The following is a 14,351-nucleotide window of genomic DNA, read 5'->3' on the forward strand; positions in this document are numbered from 1 at the left end:
CGATCCCTGGGTTGAGAAGATTCCCTGGAGAAGGGAATGGCAACCCACTTCAGTATTCTTGACTAGAGAATCCCGTGGACAGAGGAGCCTGGTGGGCTACAATGGGGTCACACAGAGTCGGACACGCCTGAAGCGACTTAGCAGCAGCAGCAGTGCTACTTAAGTATTGTAAAAAGCAGCTGGTCCTAAATTAGAAAATATCCAGGATCATCTTTTAATTTGTGACCAGCAAGAGAAACTTAAAGTTTAGCATATGATTGTTGGTCTGGAAATTTTGTAGTAAAAAATGTAAATCCCAGTAGCAAGAATTGTGTGTTTAAATATGAAACTTTGGCTTTGCCTGTAACGGGCAGGGAGCAAACCACTCCCTGAATCTCCAGGAGTCACTTGTACCTCCCTCCACTAGACAAAAAGGTTGTATAATTATGTCAGAGTTTCAGAGGCCTGGGGTTGAACTGTCATATCGTAGGTTGATAATGCCCAAGTCATGTATCCAGAGTCCATGTCACTTTGGAGCTGCCTGTTACACTTCTCCACCTGGATGTGTCTGTACATACATGTGACATTGTCCAGAAATAAACTCAAACCCCTCAAACCCTGAAAATGCTTCTCAGCCCATATTTCCTATTGTTTGGGGGTATAGCACCACACCTTTAGGCACTCTTGCATATCAGTCACTGCTACTCAAAGAGCCTCAACCTTTATGCTTTTCTGCTGCTGTGTCCTTCTCCCACATCGTACCATAAACCTCTCTATGCAGGTCCTAACAAAGTGCCCAGTACATGGTGAGCACTCAATGCATATATTTTGAACTAAGAGACTCAAGAGGGATTGAGGAGCCTCTAAGCACTACCATTGCAGATAAAACTCATCTTGCTAGACTAAGCCCAGACTGTATTCAGCCTTAGCTTTCACTCCTCTCTCATAGCTCATTCTAATTGGACTTGTCACCAGTTGTCCTGTCAGGCATTCTCCCCTCTAGTCTAGCAGAATGGAATGGTTACTGCCATTTTTAAAGAATGAGACACTCATGGATTGTAAGCCTGCTTGAGCCAATTACTATCTTTGTGCCTAAAAAAAAAAAAAAAAAAACACATACCAAAAAACAGACTGTTAATTGAATATGGAGGAAATAATAACCACCTCATAGTGTGAATGTGAAGACTAAGTGAGATGATATATAGAACAATTGGCAAAATTTACGGCTCAGTAAATGTTAACCATTATCAGTGCTGTATGGCCAAGACCTACTTGCTCTTCTCTGTCTCCAAACCATGTTTACTCCTTCACTTCTTTCTGGAATTAATTGTCCTTCCTTATTCTTTTAATAATTGCTCCAGTGATGATACCAGCAACTTGATGTATTAAGAATACTTTATATATTGTTTTATTTAAAGACATTGATATTATCAGCTCTATTTGTTACTTAATGAGACTGAGAATAGAGTATAAAGCTGCTTGCCCAAATTCACATGAGAAGGAAAGGGCAGAGTGATGGTGTGAATCCAATCATTGCTATATTCTTTTCTAAAGCCAAAGAGACTCTATTGCCTGAAACCATTCTGCTTATTTTAAACTTATAAACGCTATAGTTTTGGGTTGGCCAAAAGGATAATTTGGGTTTTTTTCATTACATCTTACAGAAAAACCCAAATGAACCTTTCGGCCAACCCAATATTTTCCATTCTATAGATCAATGGAGTTACATCCTGATAAACCCATCATAAGTCAAAAATGTAAGTTGAGGAGAATCCCTTGGTGGTCCAGTAGTTATGACTCTGTGTTCTCACTGCCAAGGGCATGGGTTCCATCCCTGGTCTGGGAACGAAGATCCTGCATACTGCAAGGCACTGCCAAAAAACAAAAATATAAGTTGAACATGCATGTAATACACCAAACCTACCAAATATTATAAGATTAGCCTAACCCACCTTAAAGGTGCTCAGACATATTAGCTTATAGTTGGGCAAAATCATCTAACACAAAGCCTATTTTTAAATAAATTGTGGCAATTTATTGAACACTGTTCTGACAATGAAAAACAGAATGGTGGTATGGGTACAGAGTGGTTGTGAGTGTATCTGCATTTACCCTCTTGATTGCATGGCTTTCTAGAAGCTGTAGCTGCTGCCTCTGTCCAACATCATGAGACAGTGTCATGCAATGTATCACTAGCCCAGGAAAAGATCAGATTTCAAAATCTGGAGTATGACCTGTACTGAACGCATAGCACTTTTGCACCACGGTTGAAGCTGAGAAATCCTAAATCAAGGATTACCTATAGTGTGTGGTAGATTAGGGCTTCCCTTATAGCTCAGTTGGTAAAGAATCTGCCTGCAATGTGGGAGACATGGGTTCAATCCCTGGGTTGGGAAGATACCCTGGAGAAGGGCATAACAATCTACTCCAGTATTCTGGCCTGGAGAATTTCATGGATATTCCCTTATGGCAGAAAGTGAAGAACAAAAGAGTCTCTTAATGAAAGTGAAAGAGGAGAGTGGAAAAGTTGGCTTAAAACTCAACATTCGGAAAACTAAGATCATGGCATCTGGTCCCATCACTTCATGGCAAATAGATGGGGAAACAATGGAAACAGTGACAGACTTTATTTTCTTTGGCTCCAAATTCACTGCAGATGGTGACTGCAGCCATGAAATTAAAAGACGCTTACTCCTTGGAAGGAAAGCTATGACCAACCTAGACAGCATATTAAAAAGCAGAGACACTTTGTCAACGAAGGTCTGTCTAGTCAAAGCTATGGTTTTTCCAGTAGTCATGTATGGATGTGAGAATTGGACTATAAAGAAAGCTGAGTGTCAAAGAATTGATGCTTTTGAACTGTGATATTGGAAAAAACTCTTAAGAGTCCCTTGGATTGCAAGGAAATCCAACCTGTCAATCCTAAAGGAAATCAGTCCTGAATATTCATTGGAAGGACTGATACTGAGGGTGAAACTGCAATACTTTGGCCACCTGTTGCAAAGAACTGACTCATTGGAAAAGACCCTGATGCTGGGAAGGATTGAAGGTGGGAGGAGAAGGGGATGACAGAGGATGAGATGGTTGGATGGCATCACTGACTCGATGGACATGAGTTTGAGCAGGCTCCAGGAGTTGGTGATGGACCAGGAACCCTAGCATGCTTCAGTCCATGGGGCTGCAAAAGTCAGACACAACTGATCGACTGAACTGAACTGAACTGAAGTTTGGTAGGTAAAGTATGGCCACACATTTTTTGCAGCTCCTCCCCACAAGAGTTTATTTCTGTATTGTATCTTGAATCTGAATTGGCTCTGTGACTTGCTTGGCCAGTAGAGTACAGTGGGAGTAAAGATACACGAGTGTGGAGTTAGGGTCTCAAGAGGCCTTGCAGCTTCAGGCTTTGCTTTCCTGTGCTGACCACCTCCCCCCACCCCCCCCTGCCCCCCACTGTCTGAGGACATCAGGAGAGCCTGCTGGATGGTGAGAGGCCACATGCAGAGAGTAGTCCAGGTGACAGCTAGCATCAACTCCCAGACACACCTGAGAGAACCATCACATATCTTCCACTCCAGGCAAGGTACCTGCGTGCATTCTGTCATATGAGAGCCTGGCAAAGAACCTTCCTCCCACTGACCCATGAGTTGTGAGAAATAATAAGTTATCCTTTTAAGCCTCTAAGTCTTGGGGTAATTTTTTAAATGCATAAATGATTAACTGAGATGAAAGTGAAAAAAAAATAAGTGAAAGTCAAAGTTGCTTAGTCATGTCTGACTCTTTGTGACCCCATGGACTGTAGCCCACCAGGCTTCTCTTGTCCAGGCAAGAATATTGAGATGAAAATTGGCCCTAAAGGTGGATTGCAGCAATAACATAGCCCTGCAAAACTGACATTGGCTTCAAGCCCAGTGGTAGGTCAGTGAGAGAGAGTGAACCACGGACCTAGAGAAGCCAGAAGGGCAGTGAGGAAATGGCTTTAGGAGACTGGAGAAGGGACTCTTGTGCTATATAATTCCAGAACAATTAGTAGGACTATTTTCTGTGGTAAATTTGAAGGTAGAGAATATACCTAATGAATTTGTGAACATGGCAAAAGACATTGAATGACAGAGTGTTGAATGGGCCAAGCTTCTTCTCTTAGTAATGTGTGATAAGATACATGAAGGAAGATATAACCTAGAAGAGGCTATTCATTTTGTAAGAAGTTAAGGGAAACAGAGAAGACCCAGGACTTGCTGGGTTGGAATATAAACCATCTCTCATTCTATGTCTCCCAGCTAGTAAAAAAAATTCTCAATCACATGAGGCCTGTGGATAAATTTCAAGTTGTGTATGTGATTGGGCAATCCTTTGCTAAAGGGAATTAAGCACTATTAAGCTAGTGCCTACTAGATTCTCTCATATTAAAAAAAAAAGGGAGGTTGTCTAAGAATCTTAAAAGTGCTTCCCACAGTAGCCACCCACACACACCAAAGTAGAAATTTGGGAGCCATCAGCAGGTAGATAGAATGTCAAGCCACAGAACTGGATGAATTACATAGGGGAAAATGTTGAGGGGTCAATGAATAAGAGGAATCAATACAACCAACACGTTACTATAGTCACTAGGATTTTACAAGAAGCAGGTAAATAAAAGACAGTAATTAGTATTGACTTGCCATTGAGATTTCAGAGGTGCTACTCTGGTTATTGGTGATGACAATGAAAGTTTGTGGCAAAGAGGGGTTAGAGGAAAACATGGGTGGGCGTGAGAACTCAGAGTGCTTGATGACTTCTTTGCGGCAGTTGACATCACCAAGAATGAAAGTCGGTTTCGTGGGGAATCCCAAGCTCTTTTGTTTCCACCCCCTGTTATAACAAGATCCAGGTGTTTTATTTTTGTCTCTTTTCAATGTCTTATACTCTTTAGCAAAACAGAATAGGTTAAAAAAAAAAAAGTTTCTAAACTATAGCAGCCCATGTTGGGTTATTTTGGAAGAAAATAAGCCCAGAGGAGATAGGGATCAAAGAGACTTGATCTAAGGAATCATGTGGTAGAACCTTCACTTCATCAGCTGTCCCCTTAGAGTGTGAGCTCTTCTGAAGAAGGGCAGTGGTGGAGGGGGGAGATCTGAAATCAAGCATTGGAAATTATCAACAAATGATTTTATATATGGACCGTATTCTCTCTTCCTGGTGCACATTTTTTTTTTTTTACACTTAGCATATTCTCCAGAAACAGGGGTACAAAGTAAGAAGAGAAGTAAAATATGGTATTGTCTATTCAGCTCTTTATCTGTTGCTGGAAAAAAAGTTTTTCTAGGATCCCTGAGAATTCTTATTTCCCACTGTGATCATTTAAATTCAGTAGCAAAAGCAGTTCAGGTAGCAGCATATCTGCGACAGAGTTCCATACCTCATGTTATTTGGTTCTATAGCTCTATGCTGAATAGGCATTAAAAAATGATCTGACCTTTATTATGCAAGAAGATCCATTTTTAACATCTCCTAATTTAAAATATTCCCACAGAATTTCTCCACTTACTGAGAAAACACAAAATATACAAAAGCTACTTAAAATTTAGTAATGCTTTCAACTGCAGTTGTATTTAGTAACCTTAACAGCAACATATATTTAAATACATACCAAATACTTATAAATGATATATATTATTAGTAATAATATGCACATATTTATTTACCTGAGTAAAATACTTGCCAATTTGGATTTGAAGAGTTCCCACAAGTTGCCTAGGAAAAGTTGGGCCTGTCAAGGAAAATTTGCACAGGTCAGAGTTAAACATGCAAGTAAGATTTTATCCAAGCCTATTGCAATAGTGAAGAGAGATTGAACTCAAGTCCACAGAAACAAAAGGCAGGAGGAATTTTAGGGGTAGGGGTGAGTTTACAGAAAGGTACTGAAGGATGTTGACAGAGAGGTTGCTATATGGGAGGTGTCAAGCACATTGAATTATTCCTGAATTTGCAAGTGTTTTTCTCTGTGAGTTGGGCCATCTGTATTTACCAACTAATGTTACAATAGGCTCCTACCCTCCCACAGAGATAGAGAGATGGCCTGCTCTCTTCATTATGATTTTATTTCAAAGAAATGACTGTAGGTCCCGGAGACATTCCTGGGTTGTAAAACTGACAAGAGGCTGGGAGATTTATATACATTTCATAGGGCAGAGAAAGAATTTTCAACTACAGATTTTCTAAAATAACTCATAGAAGAAAAGTTAGATCTGAGGCCTGTCAAGAAGAGGCCTATCTAAAGTTGAGTTAAGCTGGGGGGAACTTAGGTTATCTTGGTCAGTCCCCAGGTTAGAAAACACCAACTTCAAGACTGCTTGTAGCCCTGAATGTTAGTCCTGGTTTTTCCATGGTGAGCTGTAGGTCTTGGACAGATCACTCTAACATTAAAACAAAGCTTTTTTGTTTGTGTGTGTGTGTTTAGGACACTTAAGATCTACTCTAAGGAAATTTCAAATACACAATACTGTTAACTAATTTTTTTAATTATATTTACATTGCTGTGTATTGGATCATCAGAACTTATTCATCTTGTATAACTGAAACTTGTACCCCTATTCTACCTGTTAGAATAGGAAAAAGGAGTCCAGAATGGCAGTGGCTAAAAGACAAAGAAAGGAAAAGCCCATGAAAATAGAACAAAGGAAGGTCCAAAGACCAGAGTGAGAACCACAGGCAAAGCAAATAGCCCTCCTGGCTAGCCCAATTTGCATTGGGCAGGCTTGAGGGGGAAGAGACAAAATGGATAAAGAGGAAGACAAGATGGATTGACACCTCTCCTTTGGGGGTCTGCCTGCCCTCATGCATTGATGGTGTACTATCCTTTGTTTGCCAAATAAAACTGAACTGTGACTGAGCTGTAACACTGGTCTGCTGTTTGAAATCTTCCCTGAATGAGACAGAACTGAGGAAATTACACACTCCCCTGACATACCCACTTGACTACATGGAGTAGATATATTGATTAGCTTGATTGTGGCCATAATTTTACAATGTATATGTTATATAACCTAAAAATATGCAAAAAAGAAACCCAAGCATCAAATTTAGGCACTGAAATATGAGGCAGCAGAAGGTGGTCTTGGCTGGGTGTCCATGGATCCATGCTCTAATCCCAGCTCTACCACTTGTTTATCCCAAGAAGGTATTGGATAAGATCAAGTAGCTGATCTAATACTGGTTGCGTTTGCACCTGGGAATTCTGTGAACCATTTTTCACAATTCACTCTAGTAACTTTCATACCCCTCTCTGCATGAGATGACTTCCCTCTTCTTACTTTACTGATTATAGTCTACTTGTGACTTTGGCAAGTGGTCACCTAGGATATAGGATGCTCCTATTGCTGTTTTATTAATCTTTGCCTCCCTGCTTATGTCTCTCTTTATGTCTATAAAGCCCACCTTCCATGAAGCTCACCATCTCATTCCTCAGTTATTTCTGAAGACTATGGCCCTGGACTTCAGATGAATATAACATCACCTACAATTTTGTTTTTCTATGATTCTCAGTTTTCTATATCCTGATGAATATAAAACACTTTTTTTTCTTGGTTGAACATTACGTAAATGAAGAGAATCTTTGGTACTATAAAAATTCTTCCTATACCCCGTGATTAATGTGCACAAACTTACTGCTTCCTTGCTTCTCCTGTTTGACTCTTCTTCGGGCCTTACCTTATAAAAGTAACCACCACCCCCACCACCCCCAACTTTATCCAATTTGCTTCTCAGTTTTGACTTTAAACAGAAGAAAGCAAAACAAGTTTTTGTAATGCTATAAATAATACAGAGAGGTCATAGAAGAAACTAGTTTTAAGTGTAAAAATGGGATAGATTGTTGTATATAGAGAAAAGGAGACATTGAAGAGGCTTGGTATTTCAGCTTTGGTGATACACTTCTGAGAACACTAAACTTCATCTCACTCCAAATGGTCAATGTCACTAAGATAAAGATGAGTGCTTAGTGGTGACTAGACTATCATTCTGTATTTCTCCCTTTCCTCCTCTCCCTCCTCCTTCCCTCTTTCCTTTCTTGTATCCTTTTCCTCCTTTTTCTTCTCTCATTTTTCTATATTTTTCTCTCTTTTCTTCCCCCCACTACTCAAAGATTATTTGCTGTTTTAGCTGGTATGACAGTTGGATAGTTGGTTGCATTGTTTTTGTGTATGTTTTTTCTTTTTATGTTATGTGGCAAAGTACATTATCTTGATAAATACAGTGCACAAAATCAGATCCTCTGGAGCAGTTATGCATAAAACATGCAACATTGAGTCTCTCTCTCTTTCTCCTATAGACATATATCTTATACTAGCATTTTAGAGATTTTAGAGGAAGACTGCTAAGAAAAACATCTGCTGAATAATATCCTATTTTACTTGATGCTTGAAATTGTACTATTGGAAAATCATTCTTCCATGTTGGGCAATTTTTTACTCCAAGTTCTTCCTTTAAACTAACAGCAAAATTTTATGCATTATTATAAGAATAATACAGTTAGCTAAGTTACTGACATGCTGAGACAACAAATACTTTCTCTGTCAGTAAGAGAATTAAATTTGCAATTAACTCAGCATTAGCAGATTAATTTCTTTTTTGAGATAGCCCTAGGAGGTAGAAATTTTTCCTATGCGATGGTGAACATTTTTTATGCTGATCCTGTTTTTAAATAAGTCTGTATCTTTTTTAGATTGGGGGGGGCATTTTCCTTATTTTCTAGTTTCAAGAAGGCATGAAATATCTTGTATTTCTTTTACAACCAGAGTTGAGTATTCTGCTTTATAAGCAAAATTGATCAAACAGAACTATAGGACCCATCACTGTCATGACGACTTCTGTGGAAATTAGAGAGAGAATATGTCCCTTTTCATATTATCAAATCTTTGACACTCTTTTCAATTATGTGTACACACATATTTATTTTCCTTTTATTTATCATTTCCTTATTCTTCATGCCTTTAAAGGAAAGAGGTCATGTCTGTCTTGGTCCTTGCTATATCCCTGTATGTTCAGAATTGCAAAATAAAGAAAGAATGATGTAAATCCTTCCATGCATATATGTATGAAAATATATAATAAATACATATATAACACATCTTTCCCATAGACATGTATTGCATATATACATGTATACACACATATATGTACATATGTATGTTTGCTTATTCTAATTTCACACAGGTTTAATAAAATTTACAGATATTCCCTAAATCTCACTGCAAGCAATAGTTTAAATATCTTTTCATCTCTAAATCTTCTTTTAAAATATTTTTAGAACAGCCTATCTCCTAAATATTTTCATACGTTGTCTTTGAGTCTAGGGCAATGAGTTTCCATGTACTATCAGTAAATCAGGGGAGGGGAACAAGAGTAAACAATGGTCTGTGCAAAGCATATGCTGGATTATCATCCCATAGTAAACATTAGCCAGGTGGAGAGGAACGAGCATGGGCTTTGAGGTCAGCAAGACTTAGATTTATATGCTAGTCAAGTCACACTTGACAGATGAAAAGCCTTGGTCAGATCACTCTGAGCTTCACAGACAGTCATTTATTCTTGAAGGATGATAAAAACCCAATTCAAGGGATGTTGCAGGGGTTAAACAGGATGAAGTATGAGAAGAACCCAACATATTATTAATACATAACATATGGTAGAAGGTCAATAATAGTTCCTTTTGTCTTTTCCACTCTTGTCAGGAAGGAAGTCCTTTACTAAATAGACTCAATGACATTGTTCCTATGTCCCTACGTATCTTGAACACAGAAGGTGACCATATTTAACAGCTTCCTAATATCCTATTATGTGTGCCACCTTCTGTTGCACCTGTTCACTTAGGACCTGCTGGAGGTCCACACTCTGAACATCTCTCGGAGTCTACCATGTTCTTTCATTTCTATATCCCACTAGCTCCATGTCTACAACATGGTAGGTATTTGATAAAAGTTCATTAAGCAAGTTTATTATAAAGAGAACATTGGGGATATAATAGGACTGAAAAGATATCATTATGAAATTCACTAAGGTTCCATAGGCAGTGATTCCCAAACTGCTTCACATCAAAATGATGTGGAGAACTTGTGAAAAATAGAGATAACAGTCATATACAATTTCCTATACCCAACCAGGCTAAATAGAAGGTTATTGAGCAAAAGAATTTGTATCTTAAAACACATCTGAAGTAATTTTGATGTTTTCCAGATTTGGAAACCACCGTCCAGTAGTTGGCGGTTATCAATTCGTACACCTCAGACTGGCTGCACCAAAGCCATCTGGGGGTGAGGTAACCTAAGTGTCCATCAACAGATGAGTGATAAAGAAGATGCTGTGAGTGTATGTTTGTACACACCATGGAATACTCAGCCATGAAAAGGAATGAGATAATGCCATTTGTAGTAACATGGATGGACTTAGATTATCATACTAAGTGAAGCAAGCCAGAAAGAAAAAGACAAATACTATATATCACTTATATGTGGAATCTAAAATATGATACAAATGAACCTATTTATGAAACACAAACAGATTCACAGACAAAGCAAATTTGTGATTACCAAAGGGGAAAGGAGGTGGGGGAGGAATAAATTAGGATTCGGAGTTAGCAGATACAAACTACTAAATGTGATAGGACTTCCCAGGTGGCCCAGTTGGAAAAGTATGTGCCTGCCAATGCAGGAGTTGCAAAAGATGAGAGTTTGATCCCTGGGTCCAGAAGATCCCCTGAAGGAGGAAATGGCAACCTACTCCAGTATTCTTGCCTGGAATTCTGTCCTGGAATCCGTGGACAAAGGAGCCTGAAGATCTACAGTCGATGGGGTTGCAAAGAGTTGCACACAGCTGAGCATGCATACCTGCCGTATAAGTAAAATAGGTAAATAGCAATGTCCTAGTGTACAGCAAAGTGAACTATATTCAATATCATATATAAGCCATAATGGAAAAGAATATTTAAAAAGCATGTATGTATAACAGAATCACTTTGCTACATATCAGAAACTAGCGTTGTAAATCAAATATACTTCAACTGTAAAAAATTAGTTGGCCATTGTATTCTACTGCTGCTTTGAAAAATCATCACTAATCTAGTGACTTGAAGCAACACAAAATTTTTATCTTACAGTTCTGGAGATCTTAACACAAAGTGGATCTCACTGGGTATTGTCAGGGCTGCCTTCTTTCTAGAAGCTCTAAGAAAGACTCTCTTTCTTGACTTTTCTAGCTTTTAGAGGCCACCTACATTTGTTGGCTCATGGCCCCTTCCTCCATCTTCAAAGCCAGAAATAGAGACTCTTCAAGTCCCTTCATGACTTTAACTCTTCTGCTTTCCTTTTCCATTTATAAAGACCCCCCCATGACTACATTGGGCTCTCTTAGGTAATCCAGGGTAATCTCCCCCTCTCAAGGTCCTTAACTTAATCACACCTGCAAAATCTGATTTTGTCATATAACCTAATATAGTCACAGTTTTGGAGACTGAATATCTTCTGTATGTAAGGGGGCATTACTCTGCCTACTATAGTTGTACTTGTGTGTCCCTATTACTGTGTTCTCTGTTCTACTCATTGATCTATGTGTATGTCTCTCTGCCAATACCACATAATTGCTGTAGCCAGAAGTCTTGAAATCAAATAGCCTGATTTTTCCCACTTTATTCTTCTGTTTCAAAATTATTCGAGCTCTTCTGATTCCCCTGACGTCATAAATTTTAGAATAATCTTGTTTATATCTATGAAAAATCTTGCTGAGATTTTAAAACAATTTTGCTGAACATCTATATCAAGTTGAAATAGAATTGACATTTTAATATGGTGAGTCTTCCAATCCATGAACAGAATGCCTCTTTTCATTTAGATTATCTTTTATTCCTTTCCATCCACATTGTGTAGTTTAGTGTTCAAGGCCTTTATGCATTTTGCTAGGTTTACCTATGTATTTCATTCTTTATGAGCAACTGTAAGTGGCATTATATTTTTAATTTTGCTTTTCACATGTACATTGCTTATATTAATTTTTGTAAATCTAATATCCTGCAACCTTGGTGAACTTACTTATTAGACAGTTTTTTCTTATTAATTCCTTGGAATTTTTATGTCATCTGCAATAACAGAGAGATCTTTCCTGATCTCTACACTTTTTGTTTCCTTTTCTTGCCTTTTTGTACTGGCTAGAACTTCCAGTACTCTGCTGAATAAGAGTAGTAAGAAAGGAAATCCATGCCTTCTTCCTGGGAAATTTCTCCTCCATTCTGTTTTTGGAGAGATTTATCATAAATTGGTGCTGAATCTTGTAAAAGGTTTTTTCTATACCAGTTGATATGGCCATGTGATTTTTCTTTGTAAGCTGTTAATATGATGTAATATATTAATGGACTTCCTGCGTAGCTCAGCCAGTAAAGACTCTGCCTGCATTGCAGGAGACCTGGGTTCCATTCCTGGGTTGGGAAGATCCCCTGAAGAAAGAAATGACAACCCACTGCAATATTTTTGCCTGGAGAATCCCATGAACAGAGGAGCCTGTCAGGCTACAGTCCCATGGGGTTACAAGAGTCGGACATGACTTAGCAACTAAACCATTCCGATATATTAAATGATTTTTGAGTATTGAACCAGTTTTACTTCTCAAGGACTTGATCTATTTCAACTAGATTGTTTAATTTATGTATGTAGGTGGTAATCCCTTGCATCCTCACTTTACAGAGTTACCTGTCACATTTTATATACTTACTATGAATATGTTATTGCATCATAAATATCTCCTTGGAGTACCTGAAGTATGCATAACTATATGATCATTTCCAAGCCTTTGTCATGGAGACAAGTGATGAATAGGAAAACCAAAAACACTTTGTTCTATCTTTGGTGTAGACAGTATGATTAGATACAGCAAATCATTTGTTATAAGTCCTGACAGCCAGAAATATCTTGCAAAGACTTTTACTAGATTGCATTCCAATCCTTTATACAAAAGGAAATAAAATTCTTTTCATAATATGTAAAACATTTACCTTTACTTCTTACCTTTGTATTCCAAATATATCAAATAGATGAGCCTAATATCTCCCTCCAGAAAGTTACATCCTATCTTATTAAAGATGAAAATATTTTTGTATTAACAATGATTAGATGTAGCTGTATTTTTCAGTTCTATAGAAATTCTATTTTGTAACAAATCACAGAGTGACATAGTTTCATGTTCTGCAGAATTTTGATTTCTTATCATTTATGGTTATTTTCAGTGTTGCCTAAGGCAAAATTGTTGCCTTGGTAGCACAAAAAAATATACACTTTTATTCTAGGCCGGAAAAGCTGAAATCCTTTTAGTTTTGTACCATGTTTATTTCAGAGTACCTCAGGATGAAGATAGCAGATACAGAGCACTCATGCTCCCACTCCACATTTCTATACCCATCAAGACATCGTTAAGCCACCAGGGCAGCTCATTCCAGTGATACTGGTGCTTGTTTAGTTGCTAAGTCGTATCCAACTCCTGTCACCCATGGACTGTAGCCTGCCCGACTCCTCTGTCCTTAGGATTTCCCAGGCAAGAATACTGGAGTGGGTGGCCATTTCCTTCTCCAGGGGATCTTCGCTACCCGGGAATCAAACCCGTGTCTCCTGCATTTCAGGCAGATTCTTTAATGAGTCCATTCCACAGAGTAAGACAAAGGATTGCTATTCTTTTTAAAATAATCTTTCAGGCAACTATTTCCTGTGCTGCATCATTACTTACAAGATGAAGCTCACCACCCTTCCCTATTCTAGATGTTTTATGAAAAAATTATTTTAATATAATACTTCAGAAATGCATGATCTATTTATTAGTTTGGGCTTCCCTTGTGGCTCAGCTGGTAAAGAATCCGCCTGCAATGTGGGAGACCTGGGTTCGATCCCTGGGTTGAGAAGATCCCCTGGAGAAGGGAAAGGCTACCCCCTCTAGTATTCTGGCCTGGAGAAGTCCACGGACTGTATAGTCAGAGGGTTGCATAGAGTCAGACACAACTGAGAGACTTTCACCTTTTATTAGTCTACTGAAACCCATTGCTGAACTCTTAGAGAGAGCATTTAAACAAAAGATTATTTGGAAACGAAAACTTCTTTTAAAGTATATAATAGACCAACAGCATAAAAGTATTATTTTAACACCATTATTTTTATAGCTATATTATATAAAATATGCTGAAAATTGAATGTTTCTAACTTTCTATGGTTCTCTGTGGGTCCAAATTTATTTATTTTTTTCCCTTCTAAATTTTTTAAATAGTTAAAACATTTAAAATAGTGAAAGTGTTTTTTTTAATTATACTGTAACTTTATACAGGTTTATTTTAAATTGGACAAGGTAGTAATCACTAGATTCATTTATTC

Source organism: Odocoileus virginianus, chromosome 21, assembly GCF_023699985.2.
Source record: "Odocoileus virginianus isolate 20LAN1187 ecotype Illinois chromosome 21, Ovbor_1.2, whole genome shotgun sequence".
In the NCBI taxonomy this organism is placed as follows: Eukaryota; Metazoa; Chordata; class Mammalia; order Artiodactyla; family Cervidae; genus Odocoileus; species Odocoileus virginianus.